The 20844-nt window shown below is 40.1% G+C and overlaps 1 pseudogene; it reads left to right on the forward strand.

Moving 5' to 3' along the window:
* Window positions 1–2425: 2425 nt before the first annotated feature.
* On the forward strand, window positions 2426–3458 carry LOC139457183 (putative nuclease HARBI1; annotated as a pseudogene).
* The last annotated feature ends 17386 nt before the right edge of the window (window positions 3459–20844 follow it).

Raw genomic sequence — 20844 nt, forward strand, 5'->3', positions numbered from 1 at the left:
TAAATAACAAGCGTAAAGGAAAGCCTATGGCTAGTGATATGCTTTTTAGAAATCTGTGATTCAGGTTGTAAGGACCGCTTGCTTTATATACCGGTAGGGACTTTATGAGATCTCTTATTTCTTGATTTTCAATAACGGTATAATCCAATCCATGACCACATAGTTTAACAAATGGTGGTAGTGAGGCGCCTTCATCGTCAACATTGGAAACTGACGTAAAATAATCGTTGAGAGCTTCAGCTTTATCAAAATCAGAAAATGCTTCAGGTACAGTGTTGTTGTTATTGACCAGAGGCGGGATGACGGTGCTAGCTCCAGACTCTTTGATCAAGTGATGTAGAAGTTTCCAATAATTAGAACTGTTTTCTTTGATTTGTGTAGCTTTCCTTGGCAGCTTTCTTCAAATTATTTACTTTATTTCTTTGTTTTCTATATTTAGATAAATCGCGTTCATTGCATGTTTGTTTAGCTTTTTCCCTCAGTCGATCCCTTATTCTTATTTCTCTACGTAGTTCACTATCAAACCATGGTTTATCTTTTGGCCTTCTTGTAACAGCACGTCTTGGCATAAGCGTATATAGTTTAAACATGCATATCCAATCAGTTGATTCAATCAATTCATTAAACTTCGCACAGTCACCATCTTTATAAATTAGAACCTCTCTTACGTAGGATTTTTTCATGTCAATGCAGTTCGTTAGCGAAACAACAACCCCCTTGTGGTCACTGATATACATGCTGAAGTCGACAACACTCGACTCGTCACCGATAACAATAGGGTCAAGAAGAGTTTCCGAATGCTGAGAGACGCGGGTCGGCTCTTACATTACACTTCGTAAATTCATCCTTAACAAAATATCGTGCAGATGGTGAAGGTTGCTGTAGAGTAAATCTTCGTTAAAATCAACGTAAGGCGTATAATCTACAGCAGTTTCAAGTGAGTGTTCTAGTTGATCCCAATACAACACAGGGGTGTCAGGTGGTCTGTACCACACACATAGTAATATTCTCTTCTGAGGCAAGAAAGCCTCGAAAAACATCTTTTCATAATTGTAGGATTCTAAATCCTCCCTACGTTTAACGTACAACAATCCCGAGAAATATACAATAATACTACCCTCAAAACAATTCCTATCCCTGACCAATGGATACGTCTCCATGTTCTGCGGTTCCACCCTTGGTGTTCCAACCACCATTGTAATCGCAGTTTCCGATGACGTTGTACCAGTAGGGGGCGTTTGACGACTCTTCGGGACCTCATTCAAGCAGCTCTAAAACGATTCCGCAATGTTTGGCAAGACAGACGTCTATGGGGTAAACAATTACGCCTAAGGTAGGTGCTCATTGCAAATGGATTTCTTCGCACAATCGCAGTAATATCCTGTTTTCACCTCCTCACGTCATAGGACGTGGCAGGTCCTTTACCGAATTGGTTTGGGCGTGTTTTCGCACACGTCGGCTGATTACACACAAAAAAAATGTAGGTTGCCGTTTCCCGGAAACCTTCCAGATACTTTCCCACTTTGGATCCGGCACGGAAACCTTCCAAAATGTTGTCAAAAATTGGGGGGTGCATTTTGTTCAAATAAGTATCAAATATCTGAAAATTACCAAGAAAATGTAAGGTTGCTGACGGTATCTGGAAAGATTCTGGAAGGATTCAGGAAGGTTTAGGGACTGGATCCAAAGTGGGAAGGTATCCGGAAATTTTCCGGAAAATTTCCGGAAGGTTTCTGGAGAACGGAAACCTACATTTGTTCTGCTGTGTTACTGAGTAATGGTCACCCAGTTGACGTCCAATCGCCTTGAAAGACATCCCTGCGGCCTGCATACCAATGATTCTCCATCTTAGTGCTTCACATAATATCCTTGCCATTTTCAGACTTGACTACACAAATCAGTTTACACTATTTTCAGTTCCAGTATTTGCTGCGTGAACGTCTGGTGCTGAGTTCTAGGGAGGCATGATGCACATGCAAAACACGGGAAAAAGGGACTTGACCATCACGCATTAACGGTCACATTATTCGGACAAAACAACATTAATGTCGTAATTAGTATTGCCATCAACATTAAGCATTATGGCAGTGTATTATCATACATAATACAACTACTTTGAATGACATGGTTTTCAAACCCTCTCCGGGGGACAATCATTTGACACTACTTTAACTCTCTTCAATGGTACAGCCACTAACAATTTTAGTTATCAGGGGCCGTATTTATCAAACAACGTAAGTCATAAATAAAACTTAATTCAGTTAAAAAAGTTAGTTTTCCTGTTTCATTGACTTAAGTTTAGTGGAAAAAACTTTTCATATTTATCAAAAGACTTAGACTAAAGTTTTGTCCTTTCTTGACTTAACTATTAAGACTAACCTTGCAAGACTTAAATCATATATTTTTTATTTGTTATGGAAACAAAATGGCTGCCAGACGTAATCCAAGAATATTTAATGAGAGAAGAGATGTACTACATTCATGAGATGATAATGAACTGATTCAGCTTTGACAGGGACAGTATTGTTTATATTTGTGATATATAATGAACAACAAAAGTTCCTGTGACATTGAATAAGATTTAATGCAAAGTTATGTTTTTTACAAAATCTGAAACAATTTCTGTTTGCAGCAGATAAAAGACTCCTGTATGTGTTCAAATGGTTTAATTTGCCATACAGACTTCAGAAAATGCGGGATTTCATAAAAAAGCATGAAACATTCCAAAATGTCCACTATAAATCCATAGCGTGTGTGTCCACCTCTGGTTACGATGCATGTTTTTCGGAAGCAGTTGCGTTTTTGTGACTTGATTCCATACATGTATTACAATATTGAAAACCAAACTTGTTTGAAAAAAACACTAAAATATTGGTGTCACAGGAACTTGAGTCTCCTAACACAGCGAAGTTGTGCCGTGTTATGCGTTACCAAGGTGCTTGTTATCTTGCTACTGGCAAATTTCAAATGTGTTATGGAGATGACCATGGTCTGAGCCAACCCACTATCTCTAGGGTTATCTTCCAAATGCTGGACTCCCTCACAAGTCACCGCATCCTTCGTAGATTTGTCACCTTTCCTGTGCAACCCTAAGAAATAAGACGCTGTCAACATCGTATCTATCACACTGCCAACTTCCCCGGTATTGTTGGGGTAATTGACGGCACCCACATTCAGATTCAGGCCCCATCAGTTAATGAGAAAGAATTTGTCAACAGGCATAATTACCAAAGTGTAAATGCACAAATAGTGTTTGACAGCGACAATCGCATCATCGACATTGTTGCACGTTAGCCTGGGTCAACGACTCCCGCATTTTGGACACAAGTAGGTTATGTCGGATGTTAGAGGGGAACCGGCTACCAGTAAGTTGTCATCTGTTTGGAGGCAATGGCTACCCTTGTCGGAGATTGATCGTAACACCATTTTCTATCCAAAGCAAATTTTTACCAAAGTGATTTCAACCGAAACCCAGGCGATTGTGTTCCCAAGAAAATAAAATTAATGATGCTACAATTAAAGCAGCATTTAAAACAAACTGTGACACCACTTCAGTGATTATATAGGTATGATCAGCTGTTGCATCCGAGACCTAATGCAAGAGTGAGTGAGTGAGTTGTGTTTAACGCCGCTTTTAACAATATTCCAGTTATATCGTGGCGTTTCAGCTTAATGTGGGAGGAAAGCCCGAAGTGGTGCAGGTCTGAGACGTTTACCACTTCAGTGAAACCCACGAGCACGAGTATGGTGCTGACAAACCTAGAAACATAATCGGGGCGAACCGGGATTCGAACCCACAATCATAAGTTTCTGACGTGCCCAAGGGACGCAAACTCTGCACAGCGAATCCCGGCGCCTTAAACGACTGGGCCACCCGTGCCCCCTAATGTAAAAGAAGTGAGACACCCTAGTTGGTAGGTCTATACATGAATTACATGCAACAAAACTAACTATCGGTTGCATCTACTTCACTTGGCTAGTCATTAAGATTTGAAAAGGTCTAGATGCGACGATGCGTCGCATTGGCCACATCAAGTATGCACATGAATCTTTATTGAAAGAAAGATCCTCCATTCTGTATCGCTTGTGATGAAAGATTCATGTACTACTTAACTGTATTGATTTTGCCATCACAAGGGATACTATGTTTCATCCTTATAGGATCTTCTTAACAATATCGGCTCTCACATAATCCTTCTTTTCTTTTAGAAATTGTAGCGACTGATAAATTTTGAAACACATGTGTAAATCATAAACGATGGTTTAGAATTACTAGATTAAATTAGCAACTCAAATTGTTAGTGGCTCTATCCTCGAAGGGGGTTAAAGTATTGTAAAACTATTGTTATAGTGCAAACCATTTCAATACTTTTACTTAAATAGTGCAAACCATTTCAATACTTTTATTATACATTTCATTTATCTAAATACCTAACTGGTTCAATATGTTTCCAAGTGCACCAAAATTCTATGCCCTTTGTCTGTTCTATATATTCAGCAAACATTCGGCGTATCTCCTCTTATCATAAGCCCCTCCGGGCAGGACCCTTAATCTCCAGCCTATCTATAAATTTTAATTAACACCTTCTTACGTCGCCGGATCTTACGTATATACATACACGTTGGACAATGACCTCGCCACGCGTTATGTAATACCTCGCTCTACAAAACCCGACTGACATGGTCAGTCAGGGAGACAGCCTAGAGAAGTGACAGAACGGTTCTCCCATCCGGGAACATTGGCCACTCGGTCCCGGTGTGCGTTCTGTCACGTTATTATCAACATGTACCTTTTCGACTCATTTCAACCTGCATCAATAAATATTGCTGCTGTCGTCTAAACTTCACCCCTGAGTTTTGTCTTCCGTCATTACCCGGATTCTCCACCATCTGTCCAAGGGCGTACGTTTCGGCCCTCGGATGGTAGCTCAGGGTGATGACGGAAGACAAAACTCTTCCGTCATCACCCTGAGCTACCATCCGAGGGCCGAAAAGTACGCCCTTGGACACTATTGTCCCCCGATGAGGGTACGACAGTACCACATAACGCTATGTAACTTTGGGCCAACCACACTTGTAATCGTTATATTTCTGTTAGTTTAAGGAAATGGCTAAAAGTACAATCGGTGGCATCTAATAACATGGGGTACTGCTCGGGGTACTGAAGTCCCTATGGTACTTGGTATTGTGGCCAAGCGTTGGTTGCTGGCGATCTTTAGTACGTTTTTTTTCATGCATTGTTATGTATACTGTTTGTTTGTTTGTTGTTTAACGCCACGATCAGCAATAGTCCAGCTGTGTGACGGCGGACTGTAAATAATCGAGTCTGGACCAGACAATCCAGTGATTAATATCATGAGCATCGATGGATGTATTTTTGGATTGATGACATCAACCAAGTCAGCGAGCCTGACCTTCCGATCCCGTTAGTCGTCTTTTATGGCAAGCATAGTCACCTTTTACGACAAGCATAGTCGTCTTTTATCCCATGCATGGGTGCTGAAGACCTTTTCTACTCAGGATCTTCACGGGTCGTTATGTATAGTGATATCTTTGTATGGTTACATGCTAGTTTTAAATATAATTATATCTATGATATAGTATTTACTGTCCTTCGTTGACATGTTTTTATATGTGCTAAGAACATTTAGTATTAATGTATAACCTTTTATAGTCACGACGTGGCTGAAATATGCCGATGTGTTATAACTCACTCACTCACTCACATGTACACGTCAGTCGTAGACATCATGGGTTTATACAAGTTACCTGGTGATGTCATCTGCTGGCACGAGGCTCGCGGACACTGTCTCACGTTTTATCAACTGATGTAGACGTCGTGAGGCTCACTGAGACTGTTTCACGTTTGATCATCTGTTGTAGGCGTCGTGAGGCTCACTGAGACTGTCTCACGTTTGATCATCGGATGTAGGCGTCGTGAGGCTCGCTGAGACTGTCGCACGTTTGATCATTGGATGTAGGCGTCGTGAGGCTCACTGAGACTGTCTCACGTTTGATCATCGGATGTAGGCGTCGTGGGGCTCGCTGAGACTGTTTCACGTTTGATCATCTGATGTAGGCGTCGTGAGGCCCACTGAGACTTCTCAAGTTTGATCATCTGATGTAGGCGTCGCTTGTTCACGAGTGAAAAAGTGGTAATTCATGAGGAGATATTGCCATTCTCAACATGTTGGAACCAGTAAGAACCAGAACATGGTGTGAATATTGAATTTATATGACTGATTTCCAGTCATGTGTACATGACTGAATTATGAATTTTGGACACTTGACTGACGTGGTTTGAGACGTGTGGTGATCTCTATTTTCATTCTGTACTTCAGATATATTCACACACTGTGTATGAGAATGGATAGTATAAAAATGATTTTGGTGGTTTGTGAGACAAATAATCCAGGTTCAGACAGTTCAAATTCTTTTACATTGAAAATGTCATCAAAAGACAGCCACAGATTGCTCGAAAAGAACGAGATCCGGTTCGTTAACATGGATACGCCTGAGGCTGTATATGGGCCTATATTAAGGTGGGATCTTAAAAGCGGTATCTTCAAGAAGGGGCTGTAAGCTTTCAAATTGTTTTAAGATGGATTAATTAAAAAATTACAATAGAAGTGAGAGATTAGGTGGGTATAAATTTGAAGCAGTTGTCTTTTTCTCACAATAATGAATTCTCATGTCTTTGTCAAATTCATCTGGTTTCTACACACATTGACAAGGAATTTTAAATATACATATCCAACAAGGTGAACGGTTATCAATGCGACCCTTGCACCTTATTATTATAATTTGTATGCCAGTGAAAAGAATTGTGCCTGGTTCGATTCCGAGAGCCATCGAACGCAGACCATTTAATCGGAATTTAGTATCACACAAAGATTTAATTTCTTGTGCGTATTGAGTAAAAAGAGCAAGTGCGCATGTGGGTGATGTTTTTGGTTTTGGACTATAAAAAAATTGGACAGGGATTTCCGTGTACTCCATAACAAGTTTGAAAATCCCAAGTAGAAAAATCAATATACTCATATTTTGCCTCCGAAAGATCAAGCTAATCCGGTAAATTCATATCCTGAGTGACATTTTCGTACTTGATTGATTAATCGGTAAGCCAAAACAATTAAATCAATAATTGAGGAGAGTCTGGATAGGAACAATAAGCGAAATCAAAATTGAATTTGAATTCAGAGAACAGTGAACAGTGCGTTCCCTACAAGGATAACCTGAATCCTTATGTGCAACGGGTGTTCTGCATTGAGACGATTGGACTATCTACTCTTACTCCGAATTGTCTTCATCAGCATTTATACTCGCATAATAAAGAAACGCAACACCAGTTTTATACTCACATTAGTTTTACTTACTCCCAGCCTATCTTTCAATACACAACAGGATCAGACCGGCCAGGCTCGGCACTTAGAGCGTAGAACTAAGAATGATCGGGGTTCGACTCGATCGGCTGCAAACAGCGCTCTCCTCTCCTAATGTTGAGGGTATCGTTTTAAAGTGTTCGGGCCTGGTCTGTCTTTGTCACATGTCCTTATAGATAATTTTAATTGGTTAAGAACTATATCAGACCATAAACTCGTGTTTGTGTCGTGATCAGCAACCGATTTAAGATTGATTGGTGACATCATAACCGAAGCTATCCCGAAATATCCTGTCACTGTCATTGGCCTATTGATTTTTCTGCTTGTTTGCGCCAATACTTCGGCTTTCTGTCCCCATCGTTTTTAAAGCTATAACTATCAATTTATAGGTTGACTTTGTTTAATGTTCTAAGGTTTTGGGAATGCAATTTTACCTCATAACAGTAACAACAAGTACCATGTTTCAACGTCTTTTGGTATGACGTGGCAGGGGATCGAACTCCAGACCTTCCGTGCTTTCAACTCTTCGGGCGAACGCTTTACCACCAGACATCCACGGACAAGGCGTTGAGCGGTCTTATTAAATTCATTACATTATCTATTTCATAATCTATTTCATTTTTACATTTTGAAGCAAAATCGCATCTTGACGTTTCGGAGTGGGCGTCTGAAGTGGTCATCAGCACTCGTTACTTTTTAGAGCAGTCAAATTCATTCAAAAGAGGGACTCCGCGGGGCTGCTGGCCTTTTCAACACAATGGATATAAACTTGATACAATGGCCGTTCAGAAAACCTCTCCTTGAAAAAGTGTGTCAGACCCTATTTTATGTGACACTTTGTTTGGGTGACACTTATTATTTCAGCATTACAGAACTATCAAGAACATCAGCATTGACATTATCCCCCACGCACTTGGCTGGTTTAGGAAAATTGTGGCATGACTTGTTTTCAGATTTGTTATGTCAATAACACATACTTAACATCTCCCGTTTAGGCTACTGCTAATCTTCACTAAACACTCAGTTCCTCAATACCCGTGGTGATTCCAGGTAAGAGTATTATGTTGAGTTTGTTTGTAATATAACGCCGTACTCAGCGCTTTTCCAGCTATATGACGGCGGTCTATAAATAATCTAGACCAGACAATTCAGTGATTGATAACATGATTATCGGTCAAGACATTTTGGATATATAGGTCCCGAGGAACCCATGTTGTTCGAGAGGCGACTAAATGGATCGGGTTGTCAGGCTAGGTGACATGCTTGATTCCATGGCGTCGTATTACAATTGTAAGGATCGATGCACATGATGTTATTTACTGTATTGACTGGTCCAGACCCGTTTGTTTATATTGCAGGAATATTTGGTGAAACAACAAACAAACATACACACAAAACCTTTCCCAAGTCTGCTAGGCGCAGTGTCTCGTACCATGGCTCCAAAAAACCTTATTCTTGTCACGCTGTTCTGGTGGGACATCTTGATAGCCGTACCGAGAGAGCCAACATGTTGCAGGAATCACCAAGTAGTCGAAGCTGATGCAGGTGAATTCAGTCTCTTGAACACAGTATTCAGAACACTCTTTCAAAGAGTTAACAGCTAATTGCCGATCGTTATTGTCTGTGATTGCAAGTCCTCCGTAAATCGTCGATTCATCTCCATACGCTTCACACCCTTAAGACAGAAATACATTTCCAAGTATAGTACACAACGACATTGTCTACACTCGAGCACAGAGACGGAAATATGTTTCTATGAATAGTACACAAATACATCGTCTGGACACGAGCACAGAGACAGAAATACGTTTCCATGTATAGTACACAACGACATTGTCTAGCCTCGATCACAGAGACAGAATTGCGTATTTGAAACAGAGGAGCAACCCCGTCTACCATCAAGTCGCAGGACATTCAGGGACAAACAACCTGTACCACTTGATTTGAGGAAATGGAGCTGGCTCCCCGCTATCTCCTGCTTGTCGTGCAAGTCGACAAACGTTTATAAAGCTGTTAGGCTTTGTGACTTGGATGATTGACTGTTTATTTACGGACTGCCGAAAGATTGCTGGCTGCACATGTTACAACAATCACTTAATCACATTCAAGCATAAGTAGTTATCAAAAGAATCGTTAGCAAACACTGCAAATACATTTTTAAATTCAAAAACTATTAGAGAATGTTTACATAAATTGTCAAAGCAATCCTGTTTTGATCTCTAGGTTCAGGAATGACTTACATCTCACACAGGTGTTGTTGTCAGGGTTGAAACTTAAACCCGGATTGCACTTGCATTGTCGCGCAAAACACACAAAGTTCTTGACTGGACAGTCCGTGTTTACCTTGCACCTCATGCCCAGGATGTTTGGAATTGTGTTTCCTGTATATTATACAAGAATAAAACATAATGCCAAATTGCGAAAACATCGTCAAATAAGGAAACAGATACATGAAAACAGGGTTGACATCGATTACTACTAATGGATTTAATACTTCTATACGACTTGTACCCGTGCATATATTATTTACTTTACATTGTCACTAGCAGTACATTTTGTCATCATTTAAAGAAATGCATACCATAAATTATGAAATTGATTCAAGCATGAATTAAAATGAACACTTCTAACCTTTATAAATATTCGTCGATTGACCTACCTGATTTAATGAACTAATTTAGAAAGTCCTGTTTGATTTCATGTGAGTTAGATAACATAACATGTCAGATGGGATCAGTTAAGTTTGAGACATACCAGATAATGGTATTCTGTGTTTAAAGCCATGGTGTCGTTTCCTTATTAAGGATGTCAGGGCGACTACAATTACGACCATGACTCATTCATTGTAGGCTAGACGTCATCAGGCCATCAGGTTGGTCAGAATTTTATGGATTGACAGTCATAAACTCCCCTCCATAAACACAAATGCTGTCACAAGGACGGTATGGATAAATAGCCACGTAACATTGAAGCATTACCTTTAACACAGACGGTCCTTCCTTGATGATTCACCAAGCACTTGTCATTTGGACGACATATCTGAAGTGAACAAGCCTTTGCTAGAAACTGAGCAAAAGGCAGAGATGATCTTTATGGTATGCCGGATTGTTTATTTATACGAATATATATTTAAGGATTGACTGTGTATTTTTTTCGGTTCATTTCGCGTAGCGGATTCTTACAAAAGTTTGCACATCGATTTTTCGATTCATACCTCAATGAACCGAAAAACATATACAGTCAATGCCTATAATTAAATTCGACAACGTAAAACATGTTTTATCTACAATAGTTTAACCGAAAACAGTTGCATATATCAAAACAGACAAAAATGACGACATTGATAAACATTCCAGGTGTAGGAATACATACAGTGGCATGACATGAATCAGGTGATCGTTTAATTTATGCACATAAATTAACACGCCTACACAATCAGTAGGCAATCAACCGAGAGTGGGATTAAAACAATGTTCATTGGACCTGTCAATTAAGGCAAGAGGCGAAAAGAACTGCAAGTCAGACTGTAACGAACCGGAAGAAATATGTCCGAAAGAAGGCGGCTGTTTCAAATAACATGGTCATTTACTGCGTGATTCAAACATTATTTCCCTCATTACGGTAAAACACAGTTGGAGAAATGCTAGTTAGAAATGAAACCCGATGACATGAAAGTTGAACCGAGGCGAGCGCGAGCGGTAAAAAAACAGGCGAGCGAGCCTGCACGTTTGCTTTTTCATTCATTCTCGGCCTTCGGTTTAAAAGGGAAGTTTGGACAATGAATATGCATGAAAGTCGCTAAGTGTCCTGTGCATGACGATACACGTGAGCAGAAAGGGAATTCCCTCGACTGTAATATTGGGATTCCCCAACATTCCGCAGTAATAACAGAAGTGCGCCGCGGTGGGTGTGGCTTAATTTTTTACATTCATTGGGAAATGAATGCAATAACACGTGACCAATTCAGCTAATCAGAATGCAGGAATTTCCATGAACACAACGAAAATTTAATTATTTAACATTAAACATAAAAGCTTTAATGAGGTTAGTTTAAAACTGCTTTGAACAGTATTCCAGCTACATCATGACATCTCAACTTGGTATGGGAGTAGATCCCGAAGAGATCTTCGGTCTAAGGATGTTCCCTCATTGTAAAAACCCAAGAACATTGGCATGTATCTTACAAACCTAGAATCAGGCGAACCGGGATTCAAACCCAGGATCATAGATGTTTGACACGCCTCAGGGACGCAACTCTACACAGAGTGGGGTGCTTTAGCCAACGTGTCCGCCTGTGTCCCCGAAATGTATTAATGTAGATCAGTGATAAGAAAAGTTGGAAACAGAATTAGTGGGGCATTGATGCACTTGCTCTTACTCTAACATCCATTTGTACCGCTATTCTTAACTTACCTTTGATTTGTCCTTTCGAACAATGATGTATCCATCTTCTGTATTACCATTTTGCAAATCCAACTTTGAGAGGCGACATGTAAGGAAGCGAAGTTGGTACAAGAAGCTCCTACAGAACTGGCTTTGGGTACATTTGACATCACACATCTTGATGCCAATGTTATTGATCACTTCATGTTTCTTTGCATGTGCACAAAGAAGACAAGTACAAGGGAGTAGAAGAGACAGGAGGAACATTGTCATTGTCGGATATTTGCCTATAGACCAACCTCCAAGACTATCAACATTCAGTCTGAAGTCTCGTGTGAAACTGTGTGTGATGCTCTCATGACATTAACAATACAAGGAAGGCCGATTACACAATCTGGAGCTGGTCAAATTTCATGGCAAATCTAATATCGCCGGAGTTTATCTTTAAGTCCTATCGTCATCATCATAATTGATTGTCTATATACACCTCAAAGAATGAATTAATGTACATCAATATTTCAAATGGTAGGTATCACATAATATCAAGTCTTATTTTTGTATCACATCTGGTTTGGAGGATGGATGTCCATTAATCTGTTAGATGGAGAAAAATATATTTGTGTAAATGTTCCCAAGTATAAGTTTTCTTGCTCATTGGCAGATGCCTGCTCGACGGTGAGAAGCCAAGATGATCATATGGTTATGAGGTTTGAGGTTTAGATGGGATATGTCTTTGAATTTAGCAACCTACATGAGTAGGTTTCCAGCTTTTCAACACAGATTAACATGAAGCTGGGTTTTGTCTACATATCTACATGGAAGGGAATAGTATTTTTCTGTCTGTCTATAAACTGTTGTATTAAGGTAGTGATCTATCTCCACCTTGGGCCCAAAGCTTAGCTCGATGTCTCAAAGGCAGTGGATCTGCGTGACGTCAAGCACACACCAGCAGATTGACAATTTTTATCGGGGCTTGTTTTTATCATTTGAAACCTCCGATTAACAAATCAGAATCGCTTATCCAATACAGTATTTCTGTACTCGCGTGTACTGACTTATTGCCCCATTCCCAACACAGTTCCATTTTGAGTCGATTCGAAATTGGGGAGGTCTACAGTTAGCTGTCGAATCACATTTCGCTCATTAGCGAATGTATACTATTCGGATTTGTTGATACAAGATAGGACCACTGCTAACTCTGTAAAATATTTTCAGGAGATCTTTCTGTTCGAGGCCAGGGTTTCGTGTTTCGCATTACGGCTGTATGTACTAAATGCAGAATGGCTGTATGTACTACAGACAACGAGGGTGTATGTCCTACAGGCAACGAGGGTGTATGTACTACAGGCAACGAGGGTGTATTTACTACAGGCAACGAGGGTGTATTTACTACAGGCAACACGAATGTATTTACTACAGGCAACACGTCGGTATGTACTACTGGCAACACGGCTGTATGTACTAAACATGCTAAAGACAACATGGCTGTATGTACTACAGACAATATTTCTGTATGTACTACAGGCAACACGGCTGTATGTACTACAGGCAACACGTCTGTATGTACTACAGGCAACACAGCTGTATGTACTACAGGCAACACGTCTGTATGTACTACAGGCAACACGTCTGTATGTAATACAGGCAACACAGCTGTATGTACTACAGGCATCACGGCTGGCTGTATGCACTAGAGGCAGACGGGTGTAGGTACCTCAGTCTACACGGCTGGATGTACTACAGACCGGCGGATGTATGTACCCCAGGCAGGCGTTTGTATGCACTACAGTCAAGCGGATGGATGAGTACAGGCAAGAGGATGTATGCACTACAGGCAAGGGGATGTATGCACTACTTATAACAGCAAAACGAATATTTGTTTACACTCAAAGGAGTTGATAGCCAAGGCATAACTAACTCCTTCCGTTGAGTAAAGGGATTTCTGAAATACCAGTTGAACCAGTTTTGCTTTATTGGGCCAGTATATGGGTCTTACATAAGTTTAGAGAAACTGAAATTGTGCAGAATAAGTTTGCTAGAATGTTTCTTGATGTTCTTGCAAATAGAGTGGACATGGGCAGTAGTAGAGGTAATGGTGATTCTGGACGACTTCCACTGGATCCAGATTTATATACCTATACTGCTAATACAGATGGAATTTGTTACGTGTAAACGCTGATGCGATTCAACGATCGTCATGACATTAAACTAAATTGTAATGAAAATATTCTCCATTATTTTACACTATTTATATGTATACCATTATTTTTAACAAAGTGATATTCAACATTATTCGCTCTTCGTTCATTTTACTAGGAGACCAGACTATATACTCTTCTTGGTAGTTGGAAAGAAACAATTGATGACCGTATTTGGTTGGTTTGATATCACTAATATAATGTATACCTTGTGGTAATTCTCTCCATTTGATAATTTTGTCCCTGAGCATAAATGCTGCGATAGCTTTTTCGAGTTCTTCCTTTGATGGTTTGTAATTCTCCATTATTGTATACTTATGTAAGCATTCGTTTAAATGTGATCCAACGATAGGAAGCAATCTATTTTTAATCTCCAACAAATTCGTTGGTTTTTGCACGGAACAATTGATGCGCTTGTTGTCTCCCTGTTCTATGAACATTTTTTTCTCGTCTTCACTAATACCAATGGTCTTACGAGAATTGGAACGAATCTCATGCTTCATTACGTTGTATTTGGTGAGTTCTGACAAATCTAAATGAAACTCCTCCTCGGATATCTTACAATCAGCCATTGCTGTTGAAATATGATCCTCAATGCTGTTCAACTTTGCTTCGGCGAGTATCCGAATATTATCATGTTTTAATCCCTTCTTTTGCAACTTCCGAGAAATAAATTTTATTGCTATTCCTGCCAGTCCTGAGACTCTGGCAGCTATTTCCATGCCAAGTACGATAGGCACCGTGATTATAGTTGATAATAAACCAACACTGGCTACACCGAGACCCATTTTAGCTTTTACAAGCACAGTGTCAACTCCGTCGAGAGCATTCACTGTTCTGCGATACTTTTTATACAATCCAAGTCTCAACTCCCTCTCCTTCTCTATTCAATGTTTAATGTCGCTTTTTTGATACAATCAAAATCAATCAACAGTATCCATCTTTTCAGATGCTTCATGGAGCGCCGGATATAAACCCATAATACATATTATTATATCATATGATAGTCTTTAAGTGGTCTTGCTTCAAGTATTCTTGCTCTTGTACTACAACCTAAGGTAAGACAAAGCTGACCTGTCGTTACCTTCATGGTAGCTGTATAACATTAAACTAACCTAAGTAAGGGAGATGCCAATAATATATGCCAATAATAATATGGATATGACAAATCATGTACATGTCAAAGGATAGATAAATGGAAGTTGCAACCTGCATGGCGGATTACACCTGGGCTAGAGAGACCATGGCGGCAGAGAAAACCCAAGATATACCATCAACCATACTCCCCACCATTAGAGAACTGATACCAACCCAAACAACATTGTGCTACATGTTGTTAATAGGGTGAGGTAGTGGCAGGCGACTGCGAAGCCCATCGAAGAACGAAAGGGCGCCAGTTGATCGTGAAGAATGCTCCACGTTGCCGAATATACTGACTACGGACCAGGGGATTGATGCAATTCGCATGAAGGACAGAGCATAAAAGTGGACGATTTGTCAACAACCTGACTTACAGGCTTCACAAACCAGAACCAAGTGAACGATATCATCCCCCAGAGGACCGACTACTCAGCTGCTAAGCATTAGCTACCCTTACCTAACACTACCAGACTTACAGATGAACACAAAACACTGCAGGCAAGTCAACAGAATTGTACCAGCAGTGAACAAAGCAGATGGCATACCCCAAAATAATCTGTACAGTCAGCGGGTGTCTCAAACTGAAATGAAACCTGGCCATACTAGGGTGAAATACTTGCACCATATAACGTTTGACCTATGCTAATATAACACAATCATATTTTATACATGGCATAAACATGACCATAAAAATGACAAATAAATAAATATTCTAAAAGACTTTACCTATGCTAATATAACATAATCATATATTCTAAAAAACTGCAAAAGCTACAACACTTACCAAATGGATATAAAAAAATAAACAAATGCAATAAACACATCAGGTCTAGTCAGTCAGTCTTATCAAGAGTGAGAGAGCGCAGAAGTGTCAACCTAACACCTTGTGTAAATGATTGAAAAACCTAATATACATAAATATAACCCCAGGCTTAGGTGACAGTTGACCGCTGTCAGTTATGCGAATGACTGAGTGCAGAAGTGTTAACCTAAAACCTTGTATAAACAATAATGCACCGTGAATTCATACCTGCAAACCCCTGCATTAATGAAAAGACCTGCAGAATACTTACCCACTATTTAATGTGCATTACTGTGAATACATAATATATATATATATATATATATATATATATATATATATATATATATATATATATATATATATATATAATAGTATAAATGAATAAATGATGGTAACACTATACATATATAAATATGCTGACAGAATTTATATTACAATGCACCAAGTAAGAGTGATTGACAGCTAGATACATGCAACACTGCAATCAACACCATGAAATTTACACGTAATACGCAGGGTGAAAAGCATGCAGCTTCCAGCGGTTGACATGATCAAAACACATGGATAGTGGATACATCAACACCCTTTGATATTACTGTGCATTTAACATTACGAGTATTTCCCATTGTCGTGTGACATATTTACTTTTGTCACAAATATCACAAATAGGCGTGATGATGGGGAGATCGAGATCGCGTTAGTTTCGGTTGGTTTCGTCCGTTGTCTTTGCTGTCTCGTCTCAATCTGTCAATTGTCACCTGTCAGATTTGACGGGTAAGTTAGTCACGTGCCTCGATCACACCCGGAAACATACGAGTGGCCAATCCGATGTAACCCAATGTACGAGTGTGGAAGCACCAATCACTACAGTATGCATGCCGCATGTCTGTCTTTCAAGGCCATTGGACGTCTACTGGGTTACCATTACTCAATAATCAGCCGACTTGTATGAAAACACGCCCAAACCAATTCAGTAAATGACCTGCCATGTACAGGACGCCCTCCTGTGACGTCAGGACGTGAAAACAGGATACTACTCCGATTAGTGCGAAGAAATCCATTTGCGACGAGCACCTACCTGAAGCGTAATTGGTTACCCAATGTCTTGCCAAACATTGCGGAATCGTTTAAGAGCTGCTTGAATGAGGGTCCGAGGAGTCGTCAAACGACCCCTACTGGTACAACGTCATCAGAGACTCCGATTACAATGGTGTTTGGAGCAGTATTTGCTGCATGAACGTCTTTTGCTGAGTGCAAGGGAGGCATGATGCACATGAAATTAGGACGTCACCATCACGCATTAACGGTCACATTATTCGGACAACATTAATGTCGTAATTAGTATTGCCATCAACATTTAGCATTATGGCATTTTATTACCATACATAATACAACTACTTTGAATGACATGGTGTTTCAAACCCTCTCCGGGGGACAATCATTTGACACTACTTTAACTCTCTTCGATGGTACAGCCACTAACAATTTTAGTTATCAGGGGCCGTATTTATCACACAACTTCTTGGAAACAAAATGGCTGCCAGACGTAATCCAAGAATATTTAATGAGACAAGAGATGAACTACATTCATTAGATGATAATGAACTGATTCAGCTTTGACAGGAACAGTATTGTTTATTTTTGTGATATATACACATGCACAAAAGTAAAGCACTACCCACCATATTTGTGAGCTGTTACTTTTGGCACTTAATGATGACTGTTATAACGGGATGTACGATTGTTTTAAGCCCTATATGTAAACCTCATGTGATGCAAAAGTTGTCCCAAATCAAGTTCATCTTGTGTTCCAAAAGAATATGAGCAGAAAGGAATTTTACCGAAGACCAGAAATTGAAGGACTAGAAAACATTGAAAAACTTTTTTTGTCATGTAACTGTCATGATATCAACAGACCATATCAGGTGTCACATAGACACCCTAGGGAGTGCAGAGTCTATTGCAAGACAGAAACGTCAGTAACGTGTGTATGATCCACGGACATTGACCATAGCTTCAACCCTACGCCTCATACTCATTACAAGTCGTTGAATGCTTCTCTGAGTCAAACGGATCCATTCTTCATGAAGTGAGGTTTCAAGTCCAGCATTATTTTGAAACTGGGGGATCACGAGGTCTGATTTTCCGGCCAAGAATGTCCCAGAGATGCTCAATAGGATAAAGATCCGGACTACAGGCCGGCAAAGGAAGAGTGGCAATAGCTTCTTGATGCAAATAAGCCAAAACTGCCCGAGATCTGTGTGGTCTAGAATTGTCGTCCATGTAAACAGGTCTTGTCTGAGGAGGATGGTTTTCAAAATGAGGGACTACCACTGGACGAAGAACGGCATCTTGGTATTGTTGGCCATTCAGGTTTCCATGAATTGTCACCAGCGGAAGTTTGCAGCCGAAGGAAACACAACCCCATATCATGACAGACCCCCGCCACATGATAAGGTCTTCTGGATGTTCCTTGGTGCAAAACGAGTGTTACGTTGCCTCCAAACACGTAATCGACCATCAACAGTTCGTAGCAGCATTTGACACTCGTCAGACCAATGGATCCTTTTCAAGTTGGCCAAGTTCCATCGACTACGGGCACGACACCATATCAGACGATTCCGCATGGGCCTCTCGGTCAGTTGAGGACGTTTTACTGGTCTTCTGGCGTTATAACCAGCCGCTCTGAGGCGACGCCTTATGGTCATCGTCGAGAGTCTCAGACGGGTAATCCACTGCAGTCTTAAATCTGTTGAAGTGGCAAATGGATTTCGTCTGACTATCCTGAAAAGACGTCTATCCTCTCTGTTAGACGTCATTCTGGGCCTACCAGACCTATACCTGTCATTGACATCATTGGTTTGACCCTGGTTGACAATCAAACGAGTGATAACACTGTGATGACGAGCCATTTGTCTTGCAATGGCCCTGCATGACATGCCAGCATTTTTCATGTCTATCACTTGCCGTCTTTCAGCGTTCGTTAACTTTCTCCTCACCATGGCTAATTTTCAACCTCTATTGGAAGGGGAATCTCACACAGGAGCAAAATGCAACCAAGTGTCTGAAACATGAATTTCACTATTTATAGGGTAGGGGAACTGCAGCAACACGTAAAGCACGCTTTCCTTGTGGTATCTGGACAAATTAGGGTTCATGAAACTATGGAAGCCTGGTTCGATTTCAAGGGCCATCGAACGCAGATCATTTAATCGGAATTTAGTATCACACAAAGATTTAATTCAGTCATACATCATCATATTTCGTATTTCTGATTCCCACACGTGAAATCAAGAGACTATGAATATATGGTGGCGCTTAACTTTTGTGTATGTGTGTACTTGAGCAGGAGTTGAGAACACAGCCGAGTTGTGCAGTGTCATCAGTTACCAAGGTTTTTGCCACTTTGCGTTATCTTGCTACTGGCAAATTTCAAAGGGTTTGGTTTCACGTGGTTTGAGACGTGTGGTGATCTCTATCTTTCATTCTTTACATCACATATATTCACACATTGTGTATGAGAATGGATAGTATAAAATTGATTTTGGTGGTTTGTGAGACAAATAATCCAGGTTCATATAGTTTAAATTCTGTTACATTGAAAATGTCATTTAAAGACAGCCATGGATTGCTCGAAAAGGACGAGATCAGGTTCGTAAGCTTGGATACGCCTGAGGCTGTATATGGGCCTATATTAAGGGTCCAACTGTAGGCGGACCTCTGAGAGCCAAACCACGAACATGACGAAGACGGTAACAAAAAGATCGAGTCATGCCATGATGTCCCTTACTGTGTTTGGGACAAAACTGGAGGTGAGGTGTAATGGGGTTTAGCGTGGGGTAAACGGGGTTATTGAACGTTTACAGCGACGTGCATGCACGTATGTGTGTGGCTGTTTGTACTCGTCCGGGCTGATGCCGATTTATAGTGCTAGCCCACTCAGATACCATAGGGATAAACCCGCAGCATTGCTTGCCGTTAAGTCATATGAGTTGGTTAAATTCCCATCTAAAGCTAGATGGAAGTGAATCCATCCAATTACCATCATTTAAATTATCAGAAACAACCTGTGCCCTGTTTTATACTTGTGACATAAGGCGTAAATCAACTTCAAATTCTGTGTCCTTTCTACGGCTTTCATCGAAAAATGTATCAATTAATGTGGGATCTTAAAAGCAATATCCCCAAGAAGGGACTTTAAATTTTCAAATTGTTTTAAGATGGATTAATTTAAAAAATACGATAGAAGTGAGGGATTAGGTGGGTTTAATTTTGAAGCAGTTGTCTTTTTCTCACAATTATGAATTCTCATGTCTATGTCGAATTCATCCGGTCTCAACGCACAGTGACAAGGAATTTTTAATATACAAATCCGACAAGGTGAACGCTTATCAATGCGACCCTTGCACCTTAGTATTATAGTTTGTATGCCAGTTAAAAGAATTGTGCCTGGTTCGATTTCAAGGGCCATCAAACGCAGATCATTTAATCGGAATTTAGTTTCTTGTGCATCTTGAGTAAAAAGAGCAAGTGCGCATGTGGGCGATATGGACTGTGAAAAATTGGACAGTGATTTTCGTGTACTCCATAACAAGTTTGAAAATCCCTAGTAGAGAAAAAAATCAGTATACTCATCTTTTGCCTACGAAGATCAAGCTAATCCGGTAAATTCATATCCTGAGTGACATACTTGATTGATTAATTGCCAAGCCAAAAGAATTAATTCAATAATCAAGGAGAGTAGAATGAGTCTGGATAGGAACAATAAGCGAAATTAAAAGTGAATTTGAATTGAGAGAACTGTGAACAGTGCGTTCGCTATAATGATAACCTGGATCCTTATGTGCAACGGGTCTCCTGGATTGAGAAGTTTTTTAATCATTTGTAAAGCTTTCTTTACGTCCGAAACTGGGTGTAAAGATGGACTCAATCGTCT

This window comes from Haliotis cracherodii, unplaced genomic scaffold (assembly GCF_022045235.1).
Source record: "Haliotis cracherodii isolate W230 unplaced genomic scaffold, xgHalCrac1.p SCAF_12, whole genome shotgun sequence".
In the NCBI taxonomy this organism is placed as follows: Eukaryota; Metazoa; Mollusca; class Gastropoda; order Lepetellida; family Haliotidae; genus Haliotis; species Haliotis cracherodii.